Consider the following 24,940-nt stretch of genomic DNA (forward strand, 5'->3'; position numbering starts at 1 on the left):
GTACTAATAGGGACTCTTGCTATTTGGCTGAGTGACATCTTACAAGATAAACCCTATACAAAACAATTGCAGTTTATTATGATGAATTTTACAGCCAGACGCCTAAGTCAAATATTTTAGAAAAAATTGCTTCTATGTTTGTGTGGTACCTCTTTAAGCACATGTGCTTTAAAATCTGAGATACTCCATCTCCTAGAATCCCATATGCCTCTCGTCAAATTCCAGGGAGACTGCCTCCTCCTGTTCAGTGGGTCTCAGCATGTAGAAGTAAAGAAAAGACATACTTAAGGAGGGTACATTAACACAGCTTTCTGACTTGGAGAAGAGCCAGAATCCGGAATCATCTTTCTGGCTTCCCACTCATTGTATCAGCCACTGTGACATTCAAATAAAGCCAATATGGACCGGATTACAAATCAGAAATCTACTGTAACCCTTTCTGTTGCTCTTCCAGAACCTTGATACCCAGATCGGTAAATGTACTGGGCAGAATAGAACCCTTGAAGTTGGCAACCATTCCTACACCAGTAAACCACCTTCAGCAGAGCAACTCAACAACCTTTACCTCCCATATCACTCTAAGCCATGTATCACCAAGCCTCTTGTTCTCAACTCACCACTGCTGTCAACTTGATCTGGACGATTCTGGATTCTAGTACTGGCTTTTGTGCACTTCAGTACCTCCTCTGTAAAACGAAGGGATGAACTGATGATCTCTAGAGTCTACCCGCTCAAAAATGACCTCATGTCTTATAAACGTCAGGTTGATGTGAAAACTGAATGGTCATTAGTTTGAAATAAACTTTCTGACTTGGATTAAGCTATGAATTTTCTTAATAAATAACATTTATGGAGTACCTATTATATATTAGGCATTCTTTAATGCTTGACATGTCTTCATCTATTTAATTATCAGAGTCCATATGAGGTGGGTACAACTGTTATCCTCATTTCACAGGTAAGGAAACTGAGGCAGAGATACATTAAGTAACCTGCCTGTGGTCATGCAGCTAATGTACTTGGGATTTAAATGTCAGACATCTGGGTCCAGAGCTTACACTCCCAACTACTATTTTATACTGACTTTTAGGCTTTTTTTTCTGTTGATACTACTCCCTCAGCCCAGAATAGTCTACCTCCCTCATTTCAACATTTGAGCAAATATTTCTTGAATGTTCCAGGAACTGTGCTTGGGAACAGAGTTAGAGTGGAGGAACAAGACAAGTCCCTTCCCTCATACAGCTTACTTATAATAGATACGGGTGAGAAAGCAAGTACATACTAAATAATTGGATATGATACAGATTTTTAATCATCGTTCTTGTTACCCTGTACCATGGACTTATTAATTACTGGTGTGTTATTATTATTAATGTATGATACCACTGAGAGCAAATACAGAAGGCATTTGTCTTAGACTTGGGTAGTGAGAAATCTAAGTGACTTCTGAAGTGACATGTGGAGGATGAATATTCAGCCAGACAAAGAATAGTACTAGTGAATACCTTGCAGTAAGACAGAGCATAGCAGAGTCAAGGAACTCAAAGAAACTGAATAAGGCTCGGGCAGAGACAGCAAAGGAGAGAAAGTGATGAGAGACTGAGCTGGAGAAGTTAATAGAAGTCAAATCCTAAATAGCTAAATTAAGAAGTTTGGATGACGGCAGAATAAACTTTAAGTTCATGGAGCTTCAACCTCAAGGCCCCCCACTTCCACAAAATCTTTCCAAGGCCCTGGGAGGGCACTAATAAGGGTTCATACAATCATATATTTTCAAAACTTTTGCAAAAGAAAGATATATTCACTACAACCGGTAAGGATAGCTATCTATTCCACTCTGACTTTGCCTCTGTCAAACCTCCTGTTATGTCCATTGACACTGAAATGACGAGGTCGTTTTGGGGATCTAGCAAAGGAAGTCAAGTTGACTATACATTTAGTTTGGGTTTACTCTAAACTAAACTAAATGTATTTCCAAATATGGTGAATTTATTGCAGGCCATCTCAGATGAAGAAAGTTTTTTTTCTTTTTTTGATGAGAATGGCATATTTGATAAAGTTTATGTGCACAATTTTTATTGCCATTTGGGAAGGCAATTTCCAAAAAACAAGTGAAAAATTATAGACTCTTAACTTGGGTACATATAACAGGTCTTGTTTTATCCATTTTAAATTATTTTTAAAATAACTGATAAGTTTCAGATTTAAAAAATGAAATATGAAACAGAAGCAATAAAGATAAGGAATGAAATCAATAGAAATTACTCTGAACTTAAAAAGCAAATTGTAACAAAAAGCTTTCAGATCATACCAAATGAAATGATTAATCAAGAGGAAGAATTAAATTTTGAATAGAAGTAATGAATAGTCTCTTGGATATTTTGATAATCCAATTCATGAAGAGGATTGAATCATGAACAAACTTGGAAAAGATTTCAATTTCTTGCTAATTTGACATGAAATACTTAAATCAACAAAGATGCCCATCAACTCTCAATACTCCACTGCAAAGTGCTCTCTCCCTCTCTCTCTGCCCCTCCCCTGTTCACTCACTGTCATACACTCTCTCTCAAAATAAATGAACTTTTTTTTTTTTAATTATAGAAAGGGGCACCTGGGTAGCTCAGTTGGTTAAGCGGCCGACTTAGCCTTGGGTCATGATCTCACGGTTTGTGAGTTTAAGCCCTGCATGGGGCTCTGGGCTGACAGCTCAGAGCCGGGACCCTGTTCAGATTCTGTGTCTCCCTCTCTCTCTCTGCCCCTCCCCCATTCACACTGTCTCTCTCTCTCTCTCTCTCTCTCTTAAAAATAAACGTTAAAAAATTTAAATATATATATGTGTACATATATATTATACACATATATGTATATATGTGTATGTATATGTATATATGTACATATATATGTATAATATAATATATATAATATAATATATATATGTATAATATATATATACATATATACATATATATATGTATAATATATATGTATATATATATATAGAGAGAGAGAGAGAGGGTGGGGGGAGAGAAATGGGGCAACTGAATGGTTCAGTTGGTTAAGTGTCCAGCTCTTGGGTTCGGCTCAGGTCATGATCTCACGGTTCATGGGATCAAGCCCCACATCCGGCTGTGCACTGATAGCTCAGAGCCTGCTTGGGATTATCTCTCCCCCACTCTTTCTGCCTCTCTCTCTCCCTCTCAAAATAAATAAATAAACATTTAAAAAATTACTTCAAAAAAATATTCCACCTCAAAAGGGACATCAATGGCAAACTGTTTAATGTCATCAACTCTACTGGTACTAAAGATTAGTCCTGAATAAGAAATTCTAAAATGCCTTAAAATCTTACAACTCCTATTTGGAAGGAATTTAATAGAAGTTTCTCTGAATTTGGCTATAGTCTTAAATAGTTGCATAGTTTATAAGTGAGTCATGACATTTTTCTAAAAGGAAAACTGTTCTAAAAAAAATGTTAAAAAATCAAATTTTGATTACCAAAGAAACAACTGAATTTTAAACCTATGCTGTCTATAAAAGATATTATAAAATCACTGTCATACGAAAAAATGATCAAAAATTATGCAGCTAACAAATGAAGAATAGGTATTCCAGCAGTGTGGCAGAAATATTTATTTTTCTCAATTTTAGGATTTTTGTGGTATTTCTTGGATTTTTTAAATGTGTAATTTGTTGTATTTTCTTTTTTCATTCTTAATTAAAGGTTTACTTTTGTTCTTAATTTTTGTACTGATAATTTTGTGTTGTTTTTCTTAAAGAGGGTCCCCAAAATTGTATAAACACTAAACTCTACCCCTGAGTTTGGACATTATTGCAAGGCATTTTGTTCTCTTCTCTCTAGTCTATTCATCCTTTAATGCTCAGCCCAAATGCCATCTCTATACCACTGTTCTTTGTGTTGCTGCCTATTTTCAGAAAGGAAAGAAGAAATTCAAACGTTTTAAGCAACTACTCTTCCGGACAAATCATGCTACGTGCTTTATGACATTACCTCACTTAGTCATATATGTTTCTTGAAGGCAAGGCAATTGTTTTTCATATTTCCCAAAATAAAAATATAAATGCCGGGAGTAATAACTCTTGCCTTTAATGAATGTTATTATGTTAATTTTATGTCTTAACTAGTCCCTCTTAAGTATGTTGACTAAAGATAACATTTAACCCTTTGGGTGACCCATTTTAAACGTGGCCATAGTTTCCCAAAATGCAGCTTCTGGTTAAACCATAGTTTCTTTGCCCATACACACAGTCCTTCCAAATGTTACAGTTGCGGGGGCAAACTGTGCATTTATACCCGAGATAATCACATGCCTGTAATTGCACTTAAAACTCTTGGGACTCTGGTACACTATGTTTTCTGTATCTCACTCTGCCTGAATATATTCCCTTCTAACTAATCATAGTCAGTTCTTAACATCCCCACTGAGAATGACACTCTAATCCTCAGGGATTAAGCAAACACTGCCCCTGGTCTTCAGCATTACATTGTTAATCCATTAGGATTAACAAAAGTACAATTTGAAAAAACGAGGAAATAATTCCACTGCCCATAATTTAGGATGGCAAAATCAGATCAATTAAGCTGCCAACATATGATATAATTAACACAACCATTGTATGGAGGATATTGCAGCACATATGGTATGATATGTAAAACCAAACAATGTTTTTTATAATGTGTGAATATAGATATTATAAAGTTAAAGATCAAGTGGAGATCTCTTCCTTAGTTCCTCCTTGGGCTGTGTTTTTAACATGACCCTGACTCTATCAAGTGTCAGTTTCATATTTGGTGATGAAATTGTCTATTTAAATAGAAAGTTATAACCAGCATTTTTTACTTTATATGTCAGGTTCTTAATAGTTTCCTAAATAACAAGGAACACTCTTAGTCAGTTGGCATTTTCCAGTGTTTTAATTGCCTGCTGTGATATAATTATTGTGACATTTTGGGATGTTTTTAACATCCTGAATTAAATATTCTGACATCCCACAGAGCACTTCATGAAAACAGTCAAACTGTATTCAAGTCATTAGCAGTCTACAGCTGTCCTTTAATATTAAAATTATTTTCCAACACAAAACACAGATGAAAATTAAAGTATTTAACAACTTTGAGCTCGGGTTAGATTTGAGTTCTATATTACCCTAATTTATCAGGGAAAGAAGATCAGGGTGACTCTGAGATTCTCCCATTAAACTTTATCTAAAGCACCAAATGAATTAGGGCCACCTCATGATAAAAGAAAATGAACAAAATGTACTGATTTTAAAAGTGCAATTAGCCTCCCATTACATAGCCACAAATTCTACATCAAGGATAATCACCAGAACACTACATCTCTTTATTGTCCTGGAGAGCTGGCTTGCTTTTTTTTTTATTCATGCACTTGTCTACCTATCTATCTGTTTATTTTTTTAATATGGTATGTTCAAATAAAACCTGACAGATAATTCAGGTAACTGATATATTTTAAATAACAGACTCCATACTGTAATTCTGTGGCAAAGTCCTAATGGGTTTCCAAAGGGAAGGACTGCTTGATGGACCACTGATTAGCATAGATAACGCACCATTGTCACCTGGATGTCTTATTAGCATCTCAAATTTAGCACATCTGAAACTTTCTCCTTGATTCCCTTACCTTCTCCTCCCACAGACTCCCCCATCTCAAGAAATGGCAACCCCATGCTTCCAGTGGCTCAGCCCACAATCTCATCAATATCACTGACTACTCTCTTGCTCTCAAATGTAATCCAAACCATCAGAAAATCCCATTGACTAACATTCAAAATATATGCAAAATTCAGCACTTCTCACCACCTCCTCCTTTGCCTCTTACTTAGTTCAAACCACCAGCATCTTTTTTTTTTTCAATTGAGGTAAAATACACATAAAATTTGCCAAGTTAACTATTTTTAAGTGGGTATTTCAGTGGAGTTAAGTACATTCACAGTGTTGTGCAACCATCACCACTATCCATTTCCAGACCTTTTTCATCATCCCAAACAGAAATTCTGTGTTCATTAAACAATAACTCCCCATCCCCATCCCTATCCCCATCCTTATCCCCATCCCCACCCCCCACCCCAGCCCCCGGTAACTTCTAGTCCACTTTCTCTATGAATCTGATTTTCCTAGATACTTCATATTAGTCAAATCATACACTATTTGTCTGGCTTATTTCACATGGCATAATGTTTTAGAGCTTCATCCAGATTGTAGAAGGATCAGAATTTCATTTTCTTCTTAATCTGACCACTGGATGTCTATACCACATTTTATTTACCCATTCATCTGTTGATGTACATTTGGGTTGTTTTAACCTTTTGGCTTTTGTGGATAACGCTGTTATGGAACCTGGTATACAAGTACCTGGTATATGGAACCTAGTATACAAAAATCTACTTTTGATTTCTTTGTGTACATATCTAAATGGAATTGCTAAACTATATGGTAACTCATTATCATCTTTTGAATGAACACTAGTATTCTGACTAGCCTCTCTGTATCCACCCTGGTAACTCCATAGTCCATTCTCCCCACGGTAGTTAGGGTGATCCCTTTACAACTTAAATTACATCATGTCATTCTCCTGTACAAAGTGCTCCATGGTATCTCATTGTCAGAATAAAATCTAAAGCCCTTCCTATGAACTGCAAGAATCTCCATGATCTGACCTCTGCGAGCCTTCCTGACCTAGCCCCTGTCACTCTTCACCTTTGCTCACCCTCCAGTCTACCAACCTCCCTTCTGTGCCTCAGACCTGACATTCACGCTTCTGCCTCAGGACCTTTCCACTGACTGCTTCCTCAGACTAGATAACCAGATAGATAACTGCATGGGTCCATCCCCCATTTCTTCAAGGTCTCTGCCCAGATATAACCTTACCAGCACTGCGTTCATTATCTAATGTAGCCCACAACACACACACACCATTCTCTATCTCTCTCTTAACCTGCTATATTTTTTCCATAGACCTTCTTACACCTGGCAAATCATAAATTTCTTGGTTTATTTATTAATTGGCTGTCTTCTCTCACTAGAAAGTAAAATTCCAAGGTCAGGGACATCATATTGTTTATTGCTGTGTTCCAGGAGCCTAGATGGATGTTCAGCACAAACAGGACCTTAGTAAGAGTGGCTGATGTTTCTGTGCTCACTGCCCTTCCTTCTGCTCTGAAAAGAGGTTCTGGGTTTTATCCAAAGGGTCCTGAACATCAGAGATACCAGCCATTTGCAGTCAGTAATGGGCTCACTGGAAACTAGTATCTTCCTAATCATCTCAACTGCTCTTTCCATGGGAGTGATGGCGAATAGAGGGGATAGAACAGATTTGGGTTTTTTTCCAGTAATTTATTTTTCCTTATTATTTGTTATGTTCCTTCTAGAAAATGTAGGGAATCTAGGTGAACACAAAAAAGAAATTAAAAATCCGTAATGTGCTAACCAAAAGGTAATGATTCTTAATACTTCCATGTATATCCTTCCAGTCTTTTTTCCTATTTATATTCATTTTTCCTAAAAAAATGGAACCAAATACATATTTTTATATCCTGCCTTTTTCACTAAATGGCTTGGTCATGAAATATTCTCTGACAACATTATTCCCAATGGCTGGGTAATATCCATTGTGCATAAGTACCATAATTTAACCCTGTATATTGGGCATTTAAATAGTTTCCCATTTTTCTGTATTATCAGCAATGTGGCATCTTTAAAGCTCAATCTTGCAGGCTGCTCTGAAAATGTCCTCATGAATAATTCCTAAAAGTGGGATTTGGGGGTCAGTGACTACAAAGAGTTTTAAAGATTTTCATATGTACTATGAATTTACAATCTTCCAAGCAGGCCAGGAGAATATACACATTAGGGGTGCCTGAGAATTGTCACGAAAGCTACCACAGTTGCTTAGTGGAATAAGCAAAACTGACCTCAGGATTAGGCTCATGTGGGGTTGGACTGGGAGGAGCATAAGCAAAGGAGATTAGAATACAGGAAAAGTGCGTTGATGGGAACTAGAGCCAGAAATACAAAAACAGACTTCACCTTCTTCACAGTCTCTGCACTAAACTGACCAAGGTGATAAACAGTAGTATTTCACGCAGGCACAATGGTCACAGGAGAAAACAAACACGACAAACTTTAGTAACAACAGTGGATGAAATTTCAAATCACTGTAATTGTTTCAAATGCTTTGGGCCAACTTCTGATCAGATTAAATCACTGTGTGATGTGGTCATGTGACTGACAGAGAACTTGTACTAGAAGGGGGAGGAGCATGTTCTTCTTCTTTGTAGTTCAAATATTAAAATTTGTTTTATAATGCGGTTTAATTACAGGAACATTTTAAAGAAACATGTCTGTTCTTCGAAAGTTTATTTCATTAAAGCCTGATCATATAAGCTGTGCAACACCTTATCCAGATATAAGCTGAAATGGAACATACTACATGTCACTGAAAGTAAGCAAGCTAATGAGGTCAGTACCAGTGTCCACACTGTTTACAATCTGTTTATGAAAATGCCCACGTGGACCAAGGGACAGCACCACTGTCAATCTATTAAAAACTGGTAAAGCTAATTTTTCTCATTATTAGCTGAAATTAGCATCTGCAAGTGCTACTATTCCTTCTTGTACTCCACTTTGGAAATCACTGTTCTAAGGAAGAACGTGTTATGCCTTAGGAAAATATAATTACAATACCATATAATGTGATTTATACTTTTCAAAGCACATTAGTGTCTGCAAAGAGCTGTCAGTACTCACTGCCTCCACTTCTCACCATCCAGTGCTCAATGTCTTCCAAACACCCTTCACCTTTCTAATGAAGGCTTCCTTTTGGTGCAAAAATAAATTTAAAAAAAAAATACTTCTCAGTCTTCATCTGTCTCCATCCCCTTTCAACTGTCGAGATGGTTACTATGCCTTGTCTCTTTTTTCTTCACAGCTTATTGACGCATAATTTACTTACCATAAAATCCAACCCTTTTAAGTATAAAATTCAATTCTTCTCAGTAACTTTACAGAACCATGCAATCATTACCAAAGTCCAATTTTAGAACATTTCTATCACTCCAAAATATCCCTCAGGCCCATTCATCCCTTTTTTCTTAAAAATTCCCTTTGCTTGGTGCTGTGACAGCACATTCCTAATTTCTCTATTGTCTTTTTCCCTTGGCCTTTCCCTCCTACTCTATTTCACCTTTAAATATTGATATTCCCTTACACTCTGGTCTTAGGTTCTCCTTTCTTCCTACTCTGCACTACTTCCCCAAGCCACCCCGTCCTCTCCATGACTTTAATTGCCATCCCTTCTACATCAAAACCACTTCTCCATCCGGGGTGCCTGGGTGGCTCAGTCGGTTAAGCGGCCGACTTTGGCTCCAGTCATGATCTCATGGTCAGTGAGTTCAAGCCCCGCGTCGGGCTCTGTGCTGACTGCTCAGAGCCTGGAGCCTGTTTCGGATTCTGTGTCTCCCTCTCTCTCTGACCCTCCCTCGTTCATGCTCTGTCTCTGTCTCAAAAATAAATAAACGTTAAAAAAAAAAATTAAAAAAAAAACCTCTTCTCCATCCATATCGCTTTCCTGAGCTCAAACCTTTGTGTGTTCACTTGTGTACCTGCTGCTTTCCATGGAAGTCTAGAGACATCTCCAACAGAACATCCCTAAAAATGAATTTGTTATTCTCAGCCTACCCCAAACTTTTTCCTCCTCCACTGTCTCATCTCTCTGTAAAGATGCCACTAGCATCTTTCACTTAGTAGCTCATACCAGAAAACCTGAACATTATCCTTAACTCCTGCCTCTAACTTATCATATCCAGTGCATCCCTGCTCTCCACCTCCAGGGGTACTCCCCAGCCCCAAAGCACCTACATTTCTTACCTGGATAACTATCATAGCCTCCAAAGATTTTTCTGCATCCACTCTGCATACTTTCTACGCTTTCCCCCCTCCCCTGCCCCCACTGCTTTCACAAACAAAAAGTTCCTATAATGAAAATCTATTTAAAATGTTTCAATGGTTCCTATAACCCTTAAAGTAGATTCGAAGTTCTTTGGTTTTCCAAGTGTCCATGGATAAAGAAAATGTGGTATATAATACGATGGAATATTTGTAAGCCATAAAAAGGAAAGAAATCCTACCATTTGCTACAACATAGATGAACCTTAAGGGCATTATGTGAACTGAAATAAGGAAAAATTCATTACCACAGCCTACAAAGCCCTTCATCATCAGATCCCAAATGATCCCCTAAGTTCACATGCATCCCTCTCATTCTTGCTCACTGAAATTCCACCACAGTGTTAAGGCACCAAACTTCCCTCACAGAAGGTTATTTCCTCTCCCTGAGATGTTCTTCCCTGAGTCTCTCTACCTCTCGGTCTTACTCATCCTCAGGCCTTCACATATATGTCCCCCTCCCAAGAAAAACATTCCCATTCAGTTTCCCTGAAATACATACTCCCACATAACACCCCCATTTTATACTTGTAGTACTCATCATAACTGTAATTAAATAGCAATCTACATTATTTATGTCTGTTTCCCTCCCTAGGCTGTAATCTCCATGAGGACAGGGACAATGTTAGATTTGCCTCATGGCTATACCCTTAGGAGCTGGCTCAGTGCTTAACACATAGGAGGCACTCAGTAAATATTTACCCAAGGACTGCATGGTTTCATTTGGTCCTTGCTGAGATCCTCAAAGATAACCAAAAACATTCACACTGATTGGAAAAGAAACTAGCATTCAGAGAAGGTAGGTAACTTGCCCAAGATCAATCACAAAGGATTTTAGAAACATAAATAGAATAATGCATTGAGCAATTTAGAATGCTTGCTTAATCAAAACTGAGTAATGATTAATGATACTCATTTTCATTAATATTGTTCAGCTTTTAAACAAATGTTCCAGCCAAGGAACAAAAGGAATTAGTCAGCCTTAGGAAACAGAGTTACAGTAACTCAAAAAATACTTGTGAGTTAGAAATTAACACATATTAAGTTACTCCCTCTCAGGAAAACCTAACCCATGGCCAGCCTACTATTTGTATGCACTATTTGTAGAAAGATGACTGATAAAAGCAATTCATGGTTTCTCCCATTGCTATACTCAATCACTACATACTGAATAAACTGCTATGAATCAAGGACTCACTGTATGGGATAGTATAGTAGACAGTACCACACCTATTAAGCACTTTATAAATGTGTGCTGACTGGATATACGAATGAGCCAAAACTTGAACCCCCAACTTTCTAATTTAAATTTTACATGTAACTTATACCTCAATTATAAAAAAAATCTACACAGGGGCGCCTGGGTGGCGCAGTCGGTTAAGCGTCCGACTTCAGCCAGGTCACTATCTCGCGGTCCGTGAGTTCGAGCCCCGCGTCAGGCTCTGGGCTGATGGCTCGGAGCCTGGAGCCTGTTTCCGATTCTGTGTCTCCCTCTCTCTCTGCCCCTCCCCCATTCATGCTCTGTCTCTCTCTGTCCCAAAAATAAATTTAAAAACGTTGAAAAAAAAAATTTAAAAAAAAAAATCTACACATAATTTCTTGAGCCTCCTTGTTTCTGGGAATTTACATGAACTAGCTTTTTAATGGTACTACCTACCAGATTACCTCTACTAGGCACCTTAACATTGTCAGAACTCTCTGGAGAGAAAAAACAACAATTTGAAATAAGATGTGAATGTATAACAGACACAAGAATCTTCTCTAATAACACAACAAATACACCAGTAAAAACGAAGGAATAAAAGCAACAGATATTATTCAACAAATACCTGTTGAATATCTACCATGTGACACATAGTGTCAATAATGATGTCAGCCACATTTGTGTAGTTCTTTAGAGTTTACAAAATCTTAATACCTACTCTTCCTGGTGCTTCTCAGGAATGAACTCTAACACTACAACCTGTGGTCTAATAGCCACTTGATTTCTGATCCAATCCCTCTGAGACCCAACAACCAACATAGAGACAGCAGATTAGTCCTATGAGTTTAGTACTCAGTGTGCTAAAATGAGTCCTGGTCTCTCCTAAGCACACCAAACCATGGCGTTGCCTTTAACACTTTTGGAAATAACCCCTATGACTGGTTCTTCCACAGGTCCTGAATAGGACTCCAGTTCTTTCCCTAGACCTGGAGTCTTGCCCTAAACCTCATCTAAATACAGCCTTGATAATTACACTAAAACTTGCTGGTCCACTGTCAATGAGATTGAGACCATGTCTGTGAAATTTCCCCTTATAGCAGAACAGAGTAGGCCCAAGTCACTAGTCCAGCAGGTCAACCTCAAGAGTTGATATCAGGGCCAGACAAGCCTTGACCAGGCTCTGTAGACATCAACATTACCAGAAGTGATGGTCAGAAAAGCCAACGGTCACAAAGGCCGCACCTTAAACCTGGGCCAAGGATTTTACTTATAACCAACAACAGTAGATGATACAGAAATGTCAGGAACACAGTACATTAAGGAAAACAGTCTGAGTCAAGAATCAAAGTGGGTAAGAAGCAAAAGGTTCCCAGGATTTAATTTTGAGACTCCATTCCTATTAGTACTGAGTTAGTAAATGGCTGGGTTAAAGGCACAGGCATGAGGGGAAAACTGGAACTTGCAACCAAAAGAAAACTAGGACGGGTCCTTATAACAAGATAAAGTGTATTATTCCCATTTTACAAATAGAAAACTGAGGCTTGAAACCTCAAGTGATTTGCCCAAAGAAGAACCCTGGTCAAGGGCTAAGATACACCTAGCACCAGACATCCTAATAAACACTATAAAAGCTTGTTGACTGGATAAAGGAATGAGCCAAAATTTGAGCCCTAATTTTCTGATTCATATTTTACATGTAACTCTTGAGCCTCACTATACATAGAGTTTCACATAAACTTGACCGTTAATGGTATTTTCTACCACCACCCTGCCTCCATTAGTGCTAAAGGAAAGCCAAATAACTCATGATTAGAGTCAGGCGGGTCTAATGTGAGTCACTTTTGCAGAGGCAAGTTTTCAAAGAGAAACAGGAATCTGCAGAAAGATCTGCCTTACAGTGGCAATAAGTTAAAATGTAAAAATGGAAGCCATCTATTTGCATGTTCCTGAGAGAAACCAAATTTGCCTCCCTGGAGAAGCATTACAGTTTATTTCTGTACCCCAAAGGCAAAATCACAGTGGACACAAAAGTGCTAACTTAAATGACATCCCGGAAATGACAACCTCTACATAAAATATTCCTCTCTCAACCCTCTTTTCTCTATACGCTGTCTGGTCAAAGCAAGGGGTGGAGAGTACCTATATGTTAATGCACTGAATATATTAATAATAAACATTTGTTTTGAACTCTATTTTAAATTAGTAATGAGACTTTCAGACAGAGAGCTCAGTAGAAGTCTGTGTTTGTGAATAACATAGGTTAATCATTGAACCACCCTATGAACTCACCGGGCACTATATAGAATAAACATATGACTACAGTGTATCCTTTTTTGCCCCTGTGTTACTTAACTAACAGCCTAAGCTTGAGAGGACATTCTTGTAAATGATAGAATAAAATGTAGAAAATAACAATGAGACAAGCCAAAAATCTCAACAGATGGAGACATGAAAGGTTAAGGCTGACATTCCTTCTTTAAAGTCACTGTGATAGGATGAGGGTAGAGAAATGTCAAACAGAAGGGAGGTAAAACAAATGAAATTCACCACAGTAGCTGGCTTATGTCAAAATCTCAAAGGTGACTAGAAAGGCCTTTCAAGTCTAAATAAAGATGGAAAAATACCCATAATTATGTCTTCTATTTATCACCTTTCAGTAGCTGGAGACATTTTACAAACTTTAACTCATTAATGCTCACCACATGACTGTGAGTCAAGTGGTTGACAACTGGTCTACCTTGTTTCACAGAAAAATGATGAGACCCAGGGGATGGAATGAGTGGCAGAGTTTCTGCACCATGCCTGTAGGGCAGTCGGGGAAGGAATTTAAGAAATTCTAGCAATTCTAAAATTCAGACGCTAAACCCACAGAAACTTGGGCTCGCAAAAGAAATGTACCATTATAGCACAATCCAAAATCCTAAGACTGGAGAGCTATTTTCTTCTAATTAGCTGCTGGAACTATAATTCTCTGATCTGTTCCTTCTAGGTGTTAATGAGAATTTTTCATTTTTGAAGAGAATCTTGATACTGTCAGTAATAATAAATTTGGAACCAGAGCTTTAACGTCATATGCCATTATGATGAGGTCCACATATTACCCTGTACCCATATTACCCTGTACCTGTATCATTGTTCAAAATATTTGTTGTCACTCTCTGAAGAACATTGTAATCAAGTGTGGTCTGGTGACTTGTGTTGCCCTTCTCTGTGAGAAGATGAAATAACCCTACCCTGTTGATGTTACGCCTGACCATGTATCTATCTTTGGCCAATGAAAGGTAGGCAAAGTCACATCTGTCACTTGTGAGGAAGCTTTAAGGATTAACACATAGTTAGCCATGTGCATTTCCCCTCTGCTGTGAGACCTGCAAGTTGCAGAGAGAGATCATGCCATCAGTTCTCCCAGTCACACAGCTAAAAATGGACAGAGCTGTGATTTGAACAGAGACTACTGAGCTCCGGCACCTGTTCTCCTAGCCATTATTCTGTAATTCCACCACTGTAACAGTGTGGCCTGAAAGAGTCTGGTTGAATTATTCAGTAGAAACCATATAATCAGCAATTTCTTTAGGCACTGGTGAGAAACAGGCTGAGGCTTAGAAAGGTAATGATTAATTAAATGTTTTTATTTTTTGTATGCATGTTTGAGATCTTTATGTAAGAAGTATATTTTAATATTAGGTAGAAACCTGTTTATACTTTAAGAAAGAAGAGACTCTGTCTAATAGGCTAACACCTGCCCTCAAGGATTTCAATTCCAATTCTTCACTCCCAACAAAAGCTGGCCAACTGAAAATTCCTGAGTTCCACTCTCCTCTTTGTAGGGCCTTTTAACAATGGTTACTCTTCCCAATCATTAATTCTTCTTCGTTTCTGTTTTTCTACTCTGGAAACAGAGATCCAAACTACAACCTTTGAATATAAGCTCCTATCCCATTCTGCCACTTCCCAGTCTTCCCCATGAGAGTAATTAGCACCTCCATTAAGCCAGTTACTCAGGACCCAAATCTGGAGACACTCTTTGATTCCTCTTTCACTCACATCATTCATTTAATTCTTCAGCATATATTATCATTCTATCTTCAAAATATATTATACATCCCACTATTTCATGCATATCCTACCACTACACCTAAACTCTGAGCATCAATGCTCCCAGGACTAAAGCAATAGACTCCTAACTGGTCTCCCTGCTCCCACTCTTGATCTCCTACAAATGGTTCTCCACAGAGCAGCCACAGTGATCCTTCTAAAAGATAAATGGGATTGTGCCATTCTCCTCCTTTTAACCCTCTAAGGGCTTCCCACCAGGGGTAAGCTGGTCAATGTTTAAAAACCTGTGTGAAATCACTGAGCACAGTGCTGGGAAGAGATTTTAACAGTCTGATCTTAAGTAGCATAAATGGGCTCCAAAATTTCATGGTTCCCACCACACTTAGAAAAAAGTCCAGAGGCCTACTATGACTTCAAAGCCCTACATGGTCTGCTTCTACTACCCCTCAGACCTCAATGTTCTTATTCACGGTCCTCCAGTCATACTGGCCTCTTTGTTATTTCTCAAACATCCCAAGGATATGCCCATCTCAGGGACGCTCCTGCCACAGACACTCACAGTGAAGTGACATATCCTCACTTCATTCAAGTCTCTACTGAAATGTTGCTTCCTCAATACACTAATTAGGACCCCTCCTTCTCCAAATCCTTACCCCTGATAGTTTTAACACTAACATTCTACTAAAATTGAATTTATCTGTCTATAAATCCACTGGGGATGTAAGCTCCTTGCAGCAAAGGACATTGCCTTGTTCACTGCCATAGCCCCAGCATCTAAAAAATTTCCCTTAACATTACAGATGCACATTAAGTAATGACTGACTGAATATATGAATGAACAAAGCAACTAATGAATGATATTTCTCAAAATAAAAATACAGAAATATGACAATATGGAAAGGAGTATGGGACAAGGACAAGCATCTGTCCTAACTGAGTCCCTGAACAACAGTGAGACCCAACTTATAACTGCCTTGGTCTTTCAAGCAGGAGTTGGGGAAACAAACGACAAAAGTGAAGACTGAAGGCAAAAGTAATGTGATAAAGAAAAAAGGCAAGACTCAGGTACAAGGAGCTAGAGTTGTTTTAAAGAAAGAAAAGAATAAGGACAAATTAAGCATAATTCTGATCTAGTAAAGAAGGTCCATGAGTAGTGATCAGGATAGTCAGGCACTAATCCAAATACTGCCACACACATGCTAAGAGATCTCAGCCAAGGGATTCCACCCAGTTTCATAATCTATATTTAAAAATCTATAAAAAGAGGGAATGCAATGTCACGGTTTCTCAGACCATTTGTTACTGCATAAGATTATATGGTTGCAAGCAACAGAAACCTATTCTGGCTAGCTTAGGCAGTAGAGAACTTTAGAAAGGGAGATCGAGTAGCTCTCAGAATCAAAGGGAAGCCTGGAGAACCAGATCAGGCACCTAAGCACAGGAACTAAGGTGGGACACAGTATCTCACAGCAAGAATAGAATGATAATACTACCAGTATTAGCAGCTGCAGTTATAACATATACTGTAGTAAAATATGTACCAGGCCCATCCTAAACTGTTTTGATGTTCTAACTGATTTAATTTTTAATTTGAACCTAGGCTATTAGGCTCCTGAGTCTCTGTTCTCAGCCACTCAGTATACCACATGACTTCTCTGACAGGTAGTTACTTCAGGGCCCCCAGTGACTTTACCCATTTTCCTGCCCTTGTGTTATTTCACCAGGATTCAAACTCCCAGGAGAGGCAGCACAACTGAAAGGATTTGGGGCTATTTATTACCCAGCCCTTGGCTAAGGGTGGATGCTTCAGTTGTCGGATCTACTCCTGAGAATGCACAGAAAAGAGCAAAAGGAACTCTCTTAAAGGGAATTCTAGGTGGCACCGCCTAAAGCAATGGGAATGGATCTCGTGCAGCCAAATACAAAAGTCTCTTGCACACCATTCCATTTAATTTTGTAATTAAGGTTTCTAAGATTTCCGAGATCCCTCTCACCCCACTATGTGACTGATTTTCACAAAATCTCTTTAGAGTCAAGCAGAAACAGGCACAGGACAAACCAGAATAGGACACTAATGTACTTTATAGAAGGAAACAAGAATAAGAAAGAAAATTGAGGACTATTTCCTGACCTTTTAATGTGCATCAGAGCACTGTGCTAACAGCTTTACATGTAATCTCATTTCATTCTCTCAATGTTATGAGATAAGTATTTCACATGAGGATATTGAAGGTTAGAAAGATCTAATGATTTGCCCAAGGTCACACAGCCAGTAGAACCGAGACTTACCCCAATTTGTCAGTTTAGAATTTTAATTTTTATAATTTATAAGATATTAACATATGCTTGACTGTACAAAAATTCGAGTGGTCTTTTAGGTGATGGGAAAACAATCCTAAGCATACATAATATGCAAATTATTTTATAATAAAAGCCTGAGAAGATTAAATTAAACCATAAATGTGAAAATAGCTTTAAAGCTAAAAGCACTAATTAGACTGAATGTATTATGTTATAATTAGTATTCAGATATTAAAATCACATATTGATTATTGACCCAGCAAAGTAACAAAAAAGAATTTCTTTTATAATAAAAGCATCAAAACCTTGAACTTTCCTTATAATCATGCATATTAGGTGTTGACAGCCCTGTTATCTCCAGCCCAGGGAAGGAGAAAGCAGGGAAAAATGGAGAAAACAACTGAGAAGGGAAAAAGGTTGAATGCTGATGATGCCTTCCAGTCACCCTCGAGTCAAGTGAGTTATCCATTCAATTTAACCCTCCATTTCCCTTACAAGGAAAAAAATCGGTTCACTTGTAGGAAAGTTTTTGCTGGCAATAACCATTATTTCAAATCGTTTTTTTAATTAAGGGGAAGAGAATGCAGAGAAATTTCTTTTCCTCTCAAAATACAGAAGAGGAAACATCAACGAGAAAGATGCAAATAAATAAATAATCAGTCTTACAGATCCACATATTTATCTATTTGTGAATATTTGCAGATAGGGGTGGCTACATCTACATATGCAGTATCCATACAATACACAGAACAGAAATAAACACACCAGAACTTTTAGACACAGATAGAAGCTGCAGGTAATGGAGGTTAAGTCATTAACTAATTACACGACTCTGGGCAAGTCACTTGATTTCCTTTTGCCCTTTGGTCCACACCCCCCCAGATGGGCACTACACAGAAACTCCCTGAAAACCAGATGTTACATCAAAGCCAATATTTCCTGGAGGCCAGCCTTGCTGACTTCTTTGAAAAGCACTAAATTTAGAAGTAGCGTGCAAATAACACTGCTCGGATTAAACTTGCTTATTAGTGGTCCAGATGATAATCAAAGACAAACAGATGGTCGCTTAATGAATGTTATTGGAAGGAAGGCATCTTTAAATATAGGATTTGTGTGAAAAGTTTGCTTTTTCTTACAAGTTATTTTGATGATTATGTTAGAATATTGGCATCTCTTTTTAGAATATAACCTTGTGGAGCCTCATAGACATGTTGAGCAAGATCAAAGCTTTGGAGAGCCAACGATAGGTTTCTCCAAGTCTAATAAGCAAAATTATGCAGTTAGAATGGAGATCAAAAGCCTCAAGAGAAAGCATATAGTTATTGAGAGTCAGAGTACATATCTTAAGGAATCAGAAATGTCAAGTATACCTAGCTTTTCAGAAACCTGGCATGTGAAATCACGTCTATACCACTGCCAGAATGAGGAATGGTTGTTTCTTTTACAAAAGATTTATAATAGGATTCCTTGTGACCCAGAGGAGCCTAACAGCATTTAAAACAGGTTTTATTTATTTTTTTTTGTTTTTTCACGAAGCATGCCATTCTCCTTGCTCAGTCAGTGGCTATATTTCAACCCCTTCTATAAAGAGGAAAGCACTACAAACTACATGCTAAACCAGGCAAGACAGCTTTCCATGTTACAACTGGAGACTGAACCAGCATCAAGTCATGCAACTGATGTAAAAAGTGTCAGGCACTTGTTACAAAAGGCATTTGTCAAAAAAAATAAATAAAATAAAACAAAACTACTCACACTTACCAGTTTCCATGGAGTACAACTGGGGTTGATAGAGGCATAACTCTGAAGGTTATATATTACTCAGGGTCCATTCAGGATTCAGAAACCACACTAATTGAATAAAGAAAATATTCAACTAACTGAATGTTGACTATAAAGTATTCTTAACTAGATGTAAAGTTATTAACTAGGTAACTGAAGGAGTAAAAAGTAATCCTGGGCTTCTAAATGCTTCAACCAGGTCTCTGGTCGGAGAAACCTGATTTGCAGCATTCGCCAATTTCCATGGTGTAAATACTCCCAGTGTGGCAGACTGGCAGATTTCCAGCTACCAAAGTTTTACTGCCTTGCAAAATTTCTGAAAATTTAACAGTGGGCTTTCGCAAGCCAATATGGGCTGATTAAGAAAAGAGGTAGCAACTGTAGGAAACCGCTCACACCCTTGGGGCTGAAGAATACAAAGAGGCTGCAATTATTCAAATTTGGAAGCTTGGAGGGGCCCCACAGAGCTGAACCAGAGATCTGAGGAGGGAGCGCTGCTGCACAGCTGCTGCTCGTAAGAGAGCTGAAAAGAAGCCCATGGGCCTGAGATCCTAAAAAGGTGTGGGGAAGCCTGTCTGAGCCTTGCCATCCACCACAAGACCGCTGCCAGGCGCCAGCGCCTGCTCCACGGTAACCACGGTAACCACGTGCAACCAAAAGGCTGGATCAAAAACAGATATGTCGGAGGAGATGCAACAGCACTCTGTGCAGTGTGCTATTCAGATGTTGAAGAAAGTTAACAGAAAAGGACCATTAGGAAGTTTGACAGGAAATACAACCCCGCATGGGTAGGCATCGTGGGGAACTTCGGTAGTCACCTGCCCCATGAAACCAAACGTATCTACTCCTACTTGGGCCAAGTCCTCATTTTCTGTTCAAACTGGATTACAAGCACAGACAGTGCCACACACCTAACGCTCCATCCAAAAAACAGGGACTGCAACCTAAATTCCACGTACCAGAGGCTGAGATCTTGAGGCTTGCCTAAGAGAACACTTCGATCTCTGTTTTGTGAACCTTTATCGCCCTGCTTTGTGCAGGGCATTCTTTGTCCTACCGTGTTGTGGTTACTTAAAAATTAGCAAAACAGCTTGCATCTGTACTTTCTATTCCATGCCTCTTGGCCTTTTTTTTTTTTCCTCCTTAGTCTGCTCCTTTCCAAAAACAAAAAACAAAAACAAAAAACATAATAAATCAACAAAAAGGAGATGTGTCTGGTGCTGCTACCTCCGAAGTGGCGCACAATATCTGGAAATGTCAGAAAAAAATGTAAACGAGGTGCAATTACGAGTCCGGGAAGGAACTCCGTCGCATTACGGAAAAGCTTCACCACAGAGCAGGTCACAGGAACAGGAAACAGATTGGAAGCCAACAGGAAGCAGGCGGGAAGGAGCACACCCTTTCCGCCCCTTCCGCTCAGCCCCGCAGTCTCCCTCTAGGGCCCCCTAGTGGAGGAGTAGCAGAGAGTGTCTGCAAAGCCGCTCGTAGTTTGCAGAGTTTGAGCCTCAACCCTGCGGAGCTGAATCTAGGAAGGAGGGTTTGGAGCTGAAAGGCAATAGCTTAATAACTGGCACAGTTATAATCGGAAGAATTATGCCTTATACTTGTACAACTCTTTACAATTTGAAAAGCTTTTTAAAAAAATTATTTGAAATAACGACTACGATTTACCACTGAATATTTACAACGTGCCGGGCACCATACTAAATTCTATACACAACCTATCTCGCTATTTTCACAATAATCTTGTAAGATATTGTTAACCCCATTTTGTGTGTGAAGAAATAGAAGTACAAAAAGATTAAAGAAGAGTTGCCAAACATTGCACAGGTTGATGGCAATGAAGTGGTTCTCAAACAAAAGTCCTTTGACTTCATTTCATCACTCTGCCTCTCAGCCACAAGGTATCATTTTCAGTTGAGGAAAGAAACCAAAATGTCAACACCAACTTCATCTAAGGTTTACTCAGGAAGATTTATATTAGAAGATTTATATTCTTAATGGGGCATAGCAGAGATGGCATTAGTCCTAACAGTGCTTGCTCTCAGCCATGGCTTGGAACAATTGTTGTGGTATGCAACAAAGACTCCAATTAAGAGGTCTATCTGTTAGAGTTGGAGGTCTGCTGGAAGTAACAGAACCACAATAATGACCAAAACAATTCAGGGGTTTCAGTTTTCTCATGTAAAATGAGCTCAGAGTTTGGCAGTCCAAGAATGATATAACACTGTGATGCCTTCGAGGATCTAGGTTCTTTCTAATTTTCCACTCCATCATTCTTCCCTTGCAGGTGTCTTCCTTTCTTGTGCTGCATCGCTGTGACAACGCTGTTCCTTCATATCAAATGTTGAGTCCATGTCTTAGTTAAGAGGGGAAAGACAAAGGGCAGCTAATTCCTTTACAAGAATTTTCTCAGAAGCCCCTCCCAGGAACGTCTGCTTACAAGTCATTGCCCAGAACTGTGTCCCATGAGTACTCACAGCTGAAAGGGAGGCTGGGAAATGTCTTTTGTAGCTAGGGATATTTTATACGATAAAATAGGAGTGCAGTGAGTTTGAAAAAAAGAAAGGCTGGATATTGGTTTGCCCATTATGCACATGAATCACAAAACATAAACAGGACTGGTAGGATCAACAGCATATCTCCCCTTTACCTATTTATCTGTACCTTTTCCCAACCTCTTCACTTTTCATTAACTCTGTGACCCAGATTTCACAAGGCAGCTTCAGTTGAAAGTATTCACCTCTTTGTCTCCACAAGTTCCCTCATACTTGCCAGCCCTGTGTCCTGACTATGGTTTAGAAAATGTGTCAGTATAAACTACTTACTTTTTTTCCTGTCGTATTATTTAACAATGCTTCAGTTTCTTTTATCTGTTGATTTAGGCAAGGCTGACTTTGACCCTAAAGTCCCAGAATGTCTGTCTGTTTGTCTGTAGTTGTTTTGTTTTGTTTCGTTTGTTTACCATTTTGACAAACTTTTGTCTTTTCAGCAATTCAATTTAACATTCTTGAGGGTTTGGGCCCATTAGTGAACCACACTGATATGTCAAGAGGGCATATTACACATATCATATGGAGTGATGTTTTCCTTCAACCAGGTAGCTGCTCTCCTTTTCATTTAAGGTAATTGTGAATTTGAAGAGTGAGGGTTAGGAGATCTAAAAGCTAGGCCTGTGAGCTATTTGCTCTCTCCCTCACCTCTCTTCATACTACCTTAACCATAATAAACAGACCCTTAAACAACAGGTGGAGTTCAAGAAGATGGAAAAGTATTCCAAGTAGGCACAGCACCCTGCACCTCTTTTCCTGTTTCTCTTCCTTCCTCTCCAAGAGATCATGGTCATGAGAATCAATGGTGGCGAAAGACTTACTAGGAAGATGTGTGAGGTAAAAGGCAGGTGACACACTATAATTACTTTGCAATATCTTAGACTTCATTTTACCAGATTTTCCTAAGATGTTGATCTCTGTGTGCATTTGTGTGTTTGTGTATGCCCTTAATTCTACTCACCTATACCACCGCAGGAGGCCCTTATGCCTTTTTTTCCTCTTTCTCTCCTGTTTTTTTAAATAGATTTTTAGGACAATTTTAGGATTGCAGAGAAAATGAGCAAAGAGTACAGCATTCCCATGTTCCCATAAACCCCCCCAACACACACTATACTTTATTATTAATATCTTACTTTAGTGTGGTACATATGTTACAATTAATGAGCCAATATTGGTGTATTATTATTAAATAAAGACCATAGTTTATTAAGATCACCTTAGTTTTTACTTAATGTCATTTTGCTGTTACAGGATCCCACCCAGAATACCACACACACATGTACTTGTCACGTCCCTTTGGCCTTTTCCTGGCTGTGACAGTTTCTCAGACTTTCCTTTTTTTTAATGATCTAGACAGTTTTGAGTAGTACTGCTCAGGTGTATTGTAGGATGCCCCAAACATTTGTCTGGTGTTTTTCTCATGTTTAGTCTGGGGTTATGGGTTTGAGTGAAGAATATTATAGAGGTAAAGTGTCTTTTTCACCACATCATATCAAGGGTACATACCATCGACATGACTAGTTATTGTTGATGTCGACCTTGATCACCAGGCTGAAGTAGTGTTTGTCTGCTTTATCCACTATAAAAGTCACTCTTTTCCCCCCTTTCTATACTGTCTATGTTTTGCAAGGAAGCCGATGTGTGCAGCCCACACTAAAAGAGTGAGAAATTATGCGCCCCCTCTTTAGGGTAGAGTATTTACACAACTTACTTGGATGTTTTCTGCATTGGAGATTTGTCTCTTCTCCCCCATTTATTTATCTACTCAACCATTTGTCTATGTCAGTGTAGACTCATGGATATTTATTGTATGCTTTGGGATATAATCCAATACTACTTTATTTTTAAATTAAATTATTTAAAATTAAATTTGTTTGGCTTAAATTGTTCCAGCTTTGGCTACTGTCATCTCTTTCCATTGCCTCCTGTGCCGCCTCAACATATACTTTTCAATGTGAGTGGTTTGTTTTGTTTTGGTTTTTTTTTTTTTGGGGGGGGGGGGGTTGGCCCTTCCTTAATTTTGGGCACTGTTAAATACACCAGGCTCATCTTATATTATTTCCTGCCCCAGTCCTAGAATCAGACATTTCTCCCACTATGTTTTCATTTTTACTGTCAATTTTAGTTCTTTCAACAATTGGGAGAAATGGTTTCTATCTAGCGATTAGCAGCCCTGGCAGGCAACTCCAAAGCAGCATGGGCAGTAGAAGGAACAGAAGGAATGACAGGAAGTAATCCTGTCACTATCCTCATCCCTTACCATAGAGTCGTCTGCAGCAGCAGAGCCCTGGACAATTACCCTGGAGGACTAGCTGCTCCCAGCTTCTAGCCCACAAAAGCAGCCTAACTGGGAAACTGGCCTATCAAGGGCCTCCCTGGACATGTCCCGAGCCAGGGGGCAGGGAGTGGAGGATTCTTTGTTCAGTAAAGATGCATGAGGTGCCTGTTTCCTTTTGCTTCCAACAAAGAGATGAGAAGCAGACACAATAAAATAAGTTCAGAAGATGCAGATCCCTAAGCAATACAAGGAAGAGGGGTTTCACATCGTCCTTTCCATGGAGTTCCCAGGAATGGAGTCATAATTTCAGATTGCCAGAAGAGGAAAGCCCATCTGCAATAGGAAGTCACTTCCTGGGCCCTAGAGTGGATGCTTTCCCTCTAGAAGAACCTCTTTTCTCTCTTTCCTGTAGGGAAAAGACTTTTCCCTTTACCTTACAAAGAGGGATCACCCATGCAGCACTTCTGCACCCTCCAGAAATGGTTCAAACTCTGGTGCCAAAAAAGAGAAGGATGAAAGGAGCCCAGGGAAAATCTCTGGTGAAGATGGAGATATTCACAAGCCCCTCAAGATATCTAGATACCCTTATGAGAGTTGCCAGTATGTGCAAAGTGGCTAGTGAGTCGTTCAACAAAGCAACGTCAAATAAGAAACACTGCCATTTCCTGAAGGTGCTAGAAGTATGTTGGTGGGACCACCTTACAGAGAAGGGGATCCAGCAAATTGTGTGCTCCTGAAAGTGTCAATAAATGGATGGAAGGAAAGAGATCCCAAAAAGC

At 38.9% G+C, this 24,940-nt stretch overlaps 1 long non-coding RNA gene across 1 annotated transcript; it reads right to left on the reverse strand.

The window, feature by feature from the left end:
- Positions 1-310: 310 nt before the first annotated feature.
- LOC131506233 (uncharacterized) lies at positions 311-20,663 on the reverse strand. Its single transcript, XR_009258815.1, has 3 exons — positions 20,291-20,663; positions 19,311-19,400; positions 311-686 (listed from the first exon to the last, which is right to left on the reverse strand). It is a non-coding gene; the product is annotated as an uncharacterized LOC131506233 (long non-coding RNA).
- Positions 20,664-24,940: the final 4,277 nt, after the last annotated feature.

This window comes from Neofelis nebulosa, chromosome 3 (genome assembly GCF_028018385.1).
Source record: "Neofelis nebulosa isolate mNeoNeb1 chromosome 3, mNeoNeb1.pri, whole genome shotgun sequence".
In the NCBI taxonomy this organism is placed as follows: Eukaryota; Metazoa; Chordata; class Mammalia; order Carnivora; family Felidae; genus Neofelis; species Neofelis nebulosa.